The 7,500-nt window shown below is 61.8% G+C and overlaps 1 non-coding gene and 1 pseudogene across 1 annotated transcript; both read left to right on the forward strand.

Moving 5' to 3' along the window:
• Positions 1-4,902: 4,902 nt before the first annotated feature.
• On the forward strand, positions 4,903-5,056 carry LOC136683854 (5.8S ribosomal RNA). Its single transcript, XR_010799374.1, has one exon. It is a non-coding gene; the product is annotated as a 5.8S ribosomal RNA (ribosomal RNA).
• A 416-nt stretch (positions 5,057-5,472) lies between these two features.
• LOC136683855 (28S ribosomal RNA) overlaps positions 5,473-7,500 on the forward strand; it is a 4,634-nt pseudogene continuing 2,606 nt past the window's right edge.

Below are 7,500 nucleotides of genomic sequence, written 5' to 3' on the forward strand. Positions count from 1 at the left end.
AATACCGAAGCCCGAGGACTGGCACCCCTCTGGGCTAGGGTGGTGGTTAATCCGGCCCCCCCTCTGGAGGTTTTCAAAACCTAAGTCGAGACCTCCATAGACCCCGGTGATGCGAATACCGAAGCCCGAGGACTGGCACCCCTCTGGGCTAAGGGGATGGTTTGGGTGGCCTCCCCTTCAATCCCGATGATTCGTTCGATATATGCCCAGGGAGGTGAACACTTCTCTGGGCGTGAGGGGGTCGAGCGTATGAGGGTTGTACCCCGTTATGGTTCCTACTATAAACGAATCCGAGCGGCGGGTCCACAGGCCACCGACCACCTGCCCACTTGCGGGGTGGGTGCGACGGGCCGCCCGCCGGCAGTTGTCCCCGTTCCTAACCTAACTCTTGCCCGTGCGCGAGTCGAAAGGGGCATACAAACCCCCGAGGCGAAGACCGGCGTTCCGCTTGGTCTAATGTGGGATCTCCCAGATTTTCCCCTCCGCGGGGACTTGGGAGCGCACCACCGGGCCCCCGCGCTGGAAACGGCCGGAGGCAAAGAGCGCATTAGAGGTGTCACGGATCGGTCTTTTTAAACGGACCGCGGCTGGAAGTTCGCAGGGGAAGAGGCGCTCGGTTTACGGTTCCCGGGCCCGACCCCCTTCGTCTTCTTAAATCGAGAAAACTAACCGTAGGCTCCGGGGGGGCGAATCGTAAAACCTTTGCCGACCTCCTCGCACTGCGAGGGGGCCAGGATTTTGCGGCTTGTCCGCGTATCGGTCCTACCAAGGACCGCGGCTGGAAGTTCGGTGGTGAGCCCTCGACCTTACGAGATTGGGGGCAAAACCCTTCGTCTTCTGAACATCAGACGGCTCCGGGGGGGGCGTACCGTAAAACCTATGCCGACCTCCTCGCGCTTTGAGGGGGCCAGGAAATTCTCTTCCATTCTCTTCCCTTAAACGGACGTCCTTTACGCCCGTTCGAAATGCGGCATACCCGGAGCACCAGGGGCAGGCTTCTAATCCGAAATAATACCGGCTTTTAGAACGATCCTCCCCGCCACGTGCTCCAGCCTCCATGGCTCGTGGACCCCCCGTAACAGGGGGTCCGCTTGTCCCAGAATCGTTCCGAGGGAGACTTAGCCGATCCGTCGGTCTAATTTCCACCGCAGTTTGGGTCCGTTAAAAGGTCCGAGTCGGTGGTGCCTTAGGGTCGGGATCCTATTGAGGGAAGGAACCGGCCCCTAGCCTGCACCGTCCGGGCCTTGAATCGTACATTTTCCAAGTAGTCAAACCCCCGATTGCAGACCCACCTCCGGGGGGTCTCGTTCGAAAAGCCTTTCCGCGGTGCGCGTCTCTTCCTCCTTCGGGGGGTCGAGTTCCACGCACCACCGACTCTCTCTCTTTCCCCAAGCCGGGTTTGAGTACCAGAGGGATCGGCCTGGTTGATCCTGCCAGTATCATATGCTTGTCTCAAAGATTAAGCCATGCAAGTCTAAGTACACACGGGCGTTGGTACAGTGAAACTGCGAATGGCTCATTAAATCAGTTATGGTTCCTTTGATCGCTCCACACGTTACTTGGTATAACTGTGGTAATTCCAGAGCTAATACATGCAAACGAAGCGTTGGAAGTGGGGGTGCCGTTTCGAGGTGGTCGGTGACTGGTTCACCTTCCCCCCTCGGCGCCCCCCACGGATACGTGCATTTATCAGAACCAAAAAACCCCCTCCCGACTCCGGTCGGGTCCGCTTTGGTGACTCTAGATAACCTTTGGCCGATCGCAGAGCCCTTCGGGGCGGCGACGTCTCATTCGAGTGTCTGCCCTATCAACTTTCGACGGTAGTCTACGGGACTACGTGTGGTGACCACGGGTAACGGGGAATCTGGGTTCGATTCCGGAGAGGGAGCCTGAGAAACGGCTACCACATCCAAGGAAGGCAGCAGGCGCGCAAATTACCCATTCCCGACACGGGGAGGTAGTGACGAAAAATATCGGTGCGAGGCCCCGTTTGAAGGTTTCGGGACCGAAATGAACTCAATCTACGTCCGTGGGTGAGGACCCATTGGAGGGCAAGTCTGGTGCCAGCAGCCGCGGTAATTCCAGCTCCAATAGCGTATGTTAACGTTGCTGCAGTTAAAAAGCTCGTAGTTGGATCCGGGGACGGGTCCCGGCTGCCGGGCCTCTGCCCGTCCGGACTTCGCGGTGGGAAGCTGCCCCTCTCCGGGGGGGTTGGGGACCCCCCGCGGGTCTCTGGGTGGAGGTCGCGGGACCTTGTCCCTACTCATCCGGTGTCCTCTGCTCCCTTCCTCCGCGGAGAGGCCCTTAGCTGGGTCGTCCGCCGCGGTTGAATACGTGGGGGGCGGAAGGGTCCGGTGCGTTTACTTTGAACAAAACAGAGTGCTCAAAGCAGGCCGAAGCGTGCCTTGAATGGACTGAGCTAGGAATAATGGAATAAGGCCTTCCCATGGGGGGCGAGTCGGAGCTCTTCGGCGAGGCGGCCGGGCGGGGCCGTTTTCTGGCCGCCGCACGGTTCCCCGAGCCGGGGGGGTATCCGACCGCTCTCTTGGTCCTATTTCGTGGGTTTGACGGACCAAAGGTCATGATTAAGAGGGACGGCCGGGGGCATTCGTACCGCACCGAGAGAGGTGAAATTCGTAGACCGGTGCGGGACGGACAAAAGCGAAGGCATTTGCCAAGAATGTTTTCATTAATCAAGAACGAAAGTCGGAGGATCGAAGACGATCAGGTACCGTCGTAGTTCCGACCGTAAACTATGCCGACCCGCGATCCGGCGGCGTTGGGTTAACGACTATGACCCGCCGGGCAGCGTCCGGGAAACCACGAGTCTTTGGGCTCTGGGGGGAGTACGGTTGCAAAGCTGAAACTTAAAGGAATTGACGGAAGGGCACCACCAGGAGTGGAGCTTGCGGCTTAATTTGACTCAACGCGGGGAACCTAACCCGGCCCGGACACGGTAAGGATTGACAGATTGACGGCTCTTTCTCGATTCTGTGGGTGGTGGTGCATGGCCGTTGGTAGTTCGTGGAGCGATTCGTCTGGTCAATTCCGGTAACGAACGAGATCCCATCCTTTAAGTAGTTACACGGCCCCTCTCCTGGGTCGGACTCTATCCCCGAAGGTCCCCGTTCGCGGGGGGTCCCCATCGGGGTGGGGGTGTTGGGGGTTTCGGCGGGGGTCCGGTTCTACCCCGGATCGGTTCGGGGAGGTGATGCGGTTGACGGGGGTTCAGTTCTGCGTCGAGTGGGTGGCTCCGGCCTCTCCCCTTCGCGTTCGGTTCCCTCCCCGATGCCGTCCGCACCTCGTTCCGCTCTCCGGGTGTGGGTTGTCCGTCCTTCGCCTTCGCCTTCCCTCTCCCCTCCCCGGTGCCCTCCCGCTTACCGCGGGCCTGAAGGTTGGGGTTCGCCCGGTGGGAATCAGCGGTCGGTGGCTAAACTTCTTAGAGCGATTTGTGGCACAGAAGCCACTTGAGAAATGGAGCAATAACAGGTCTGTGATGCCCTTAGAAGTCCGGGGTCGCACGTGAGCTACAATGGCTGGTTCAACATGTAAGTTACCCTACGCCGAGAGGTGCGGGCAATCCTATGAACGCCATTCCCCGCTGGGGACAGGGGATTGCAACTATTCCCCTCGAACGAGGAATTCCAAGTAGGCGCGGGTCACCAGCCCGCGTCGATTAAGTCCCTGCCCTTTGTACACACCGCCCGTCGCTACTACCGATCGGATGCCTCGGTGAGGTCCTCGGACCGTCCCCGGGGCGGCCCTCGAACGGGGGTCGCCTCCGGGCGATGGGAAGTCGATCGAACCCGGACATCTAGAGGGAGTAAAAGTCGTAACAAGGTTTTCGTAGGGGAACCTGCGGAAGGATCAATAACGGTGACCTGGCCGCGGTCGGCGCCCGCCGTCCGTGCCGGTTGTCGAGTAGGACTCGAGAGGCCAAACCTCCCCCGGCGGGTACCTTCAAGGTATGGACCGCAGAAGCCTCGTACCTTTCGTAGTCGGCCGACGTGAGTCTCTCCCCCCTCCGGGTGGGTGGACGTAGCGAGCCGGCTTCGGAACTCGGGGTTATGCGAGGACCGCCTTAGGTGCATAGGTACCCCGGTCCGCCCCCCTCGTTCGCGGGGGGGAGAGTGGCGCCGGAGCCGCCCGCCGGGTCGTTAAACAAACCATTGATCGTTGAAGGCTTTGATTGTGCGTGCGCGAGTCAAAGGGGCTTACTCACCCCCAGGGCGTTGGCCGGTGCTCGCCGGCCTCGGTGGGATCTCCCTGAACCCATCCCCCCGGCACAGGGGGCGGTGGTGGACGGGAGCGTACCGCCGGGCGAAACTCTTTCCCCTCGCGGGGTTAGAGCGGAGCTTAAGAGCGCATGCAAATAACCCCGATGTTGGCTTCGCAGAGACGGACCGTATAATAGTCTAAGGCCGGTGCGCGAGTTGAAGGGGCCTCACGAACCCCGGATGCGTTTAAACACCCGAAGGAGACGGCCGGTGCCCGCCGGTCCTGACTAGGTGGGATCTACCCAGCGCCTTCCCCTAAGCGGGGACTTGGGAGCGTACCACCGGGCCTCGCTCATACCCTCCGGGGTGGAGAGCTTGGCTTTGAGCGCACGCCTGAATGCCTTAGACCGGGACCCGTAACGCAGCGAACCAAACCCCTGGGCCTCGCCGGGAACGGCGGGTGCCTAGACCCCGGTCTCCTAAACCACGTAAGTCTCGGGCACCTACTCGGGCGATCGTCCCCCGGGCCGTAACTCCTCGGTCCGGTGGTTGACGCCCAGGTTCAATGACCTTCCCCCCTGCACGGGGGGGAAGGCACCCGGCTTGAAATATTGTCAAACATTGTCTCGTGTTCGAATGGCTTCCTTCGCCCGGCCTGTAACGGGCCGGGCACAAACCCATATACGACTCTTAGCGGTGGATCACTCGGCTCGTGCTTCGATGAAGAACGCAGCCATCTGCGTTAACTAATGTGAATTGCAGGACACAGATCATCGAAATTTCGAACGCATATTGCGGCCGCGGGGGTCCATCCCGCGGCCACGCCTGTCTGAGGGTCGCTTTACCCATCGATCGGTCTCCGCGCCCCCGCTGAGAGAGAGAGACCGCGGCTGGAAGCTCGCAGGGCCTGAAAACGGCCCTTCGTCTTCCCAAACGAAGACTCGGTTCCGAGCCAGTCCACGGGGCCCGTGTTGCGAGAGAGCTCCGTACAGGGAACGGAGGGAGAGCCGAGTAGGTCCGGGTCCACGTCCGTTACGGTCTCTCCCCGAGTCCCGAGCGGGGCTCCGCGCAGTCGGACGCGGGGGTGGCGAGTGCCGATTAAACCCAGCGAGCGGGCGAGTGAGCGGGCGGGCGAGCGGCCGGGGTGGGGGGGAGGGTGTCGCGGAGTTCGGTCTCGTGCCGGGCTCTCGCCCCTCGCCCCTAGCCTTCGGCCCTCCGCCTCCGCCCTCGCCCCCGCATAAGAAACCTCTGTGTGCGGCCTCAGATCAGACGAGACGACCCGCTGAACTTAAGCATATCAGTAAGCGGAGGAAAAGAAACTAACAAGGATTCCCTTAGTAGCGGCGAGCGAACAGGGAAGAGCCCAGCGCTGAATCCCACTTTCCCCTGACCGGGGTTGGCCGGGAAATGTAGCGTACGGAAGTCCGTAAGATCCGTCTCGGTGCGGACGCGGGACCAAGTCCTCGCGAACGTGGCTTCTTCCCATAGACGGTGAAAGCCCGGTAGCGAGTCCCGCGTTCCCGCCCGGGTAGGTCGGGCTTCTCGGAGTCGGGTTGCTTGGGAATGCAGCCCAAAGCGGGTGGTAAACTCCATCTAAGGCTAAATACCGGCACGAGACCGATAGCGAACCGAGTACCGTGAGGGAAAGTTGAAACAGGACTTTGAAGAGAGAGTTCAACAGAGCGTGAAACCGTTGAGAGGTAAACGTACGGGGACCGAGAAGACTGCCCCGGGGGATTCAGCCGGGCGGACGGCCCCGCGCTCGTCGGGTTCCGCGGTCGGGGGTGCGAGCGTATCCGGGCGAGAGGGGTGGGGTGCCGACTCCACCGCTCCCCGCTTCGGCTCTGCGCTTCGCCTCTGGACTTCGGGCCTGTCGGGCGTACGGAGGTCCGGCCCCGCCCGGTGTACTTTCCCCGCGTGGTGGTGAGTCGCGACCGGCTCCGGTTAGGCTTGGAAGGGCCCGAGGGTGAAGGTAGGTCCGTCCGGAGAAGGGAGCCCCACGCGGCCCCCGGACACGGGCGTTCCGCTACAGCCCCTCGCTCCGACTTCGCCGATAACGCCGGGGCCGTGGAGCAATGTCCTTTCCGCGTTCTCCCCTCCTCCGGGATGGGGATGGGGGCCCCCCCCGATCGTTCGGTCGAAGCGGGCCGGCTGGGCTGTCCTCAGCCCCGGGCTAGGCCCGCTACGGCGATGCGGGGGGCGATCCAGGCCCACAGCACCCGAACGCCTAAGGTCAGCGGCTAAGTTCGGACCCCGAACGACCCGTCTTGAAACACGGACCAAGGAGTCTAACGCGTATGCGAGTCGAAGGGACCAGAACCCCCGGAGGCGCAACGAAGGTGAAGGCCGGCGCGCGTCGGCTGAGGTGGGATCCGTCCTAACCCTCCGAGGGGGCGGGCGGCGCACCACCGGCCTGCTCTTCCCACGTGCGGAGAGCGGAGCCAGAGCATACGCGGTGGTACCCGAAAGATGGTGAACTATGCCTGGGCAGGGCGAAGCCAGGGGAAACCCTGAGTGGAGGCCCGCAGCGGTCCTGACGTGCAAATCGGTCGTCCGACCTGGGTATAGGGGCGAAAGACTAATCGAACCATCTAGTAGCTGGTTCCCTCCGAAGTTTCCCTCAGGATAGCCGGCGCCGAAACTTCAAGTTTTATCCGGTAAAGAAATGACTGGAGGCCGCGGGGCCGAAACGGGCCTCGCCCTACTCTCAAACTTTAAATGGGTAAGAGGCCCGGCTCGCAGGCTTGGAGCCGGGCATGGAATTGACGGTGCCGAGTGGGCCACTTTTGGTAAGCAGAACTGGTGCTGCGGGATGAACCGAACGCGCGGGTTAAGGCGCCCGACGCAGACGCTCATCAGACCCCAAGAAAGGTGTCGGTTGATATAGACAGCGGGGCGGTGGCCATGGAAGTCGGCATCCGCTAAGGAGTGTGTAACAACTCACCTGCCGAATCAACTGGCCCTGAAAATGGATGGCGCTGGAGCGTCGGGCCCATACCCGGCCGTCGCTGGCGGTACTTGTCTCCCACCCCCCCCAAAAGCCAGCGAGAATGAGAGAGAGAACCGAGACTCATGGGACCGTATGCCGCGACGAGTAGGAGGGGCGCCGCGGTGGCGCAGAAGCCTTTGGCGCGAGCCTGGGTCGAGCCGCCGCGGGTGCAGATCTTGGTGGTAGTAGCAAATATTCAGATGAGAACTTTGAAGGCCGAAGTGGAGAAGGGTTCCACGCCGACAGCGCTTGGCCGTGGGTTAGTCGGTCCTAAGGGATAGGCGAGCGCCGTTC

This window comes from Hoplias malabaricus, unplaced genomic scaffold (genome assembly GCF_029633855.1).
Source record: "Hoplias malabaricus isolate fHopMal1 unplaced genomic scaffold, fHopMal1.hap1 scaffold_484, whole genome shotgun sequence".
NCBI lineage: Eukaryota > Metazoa > Chordata > Actinopteri > Characiformes > Erythrinidae > Hoplias > Hoplias malabaricus.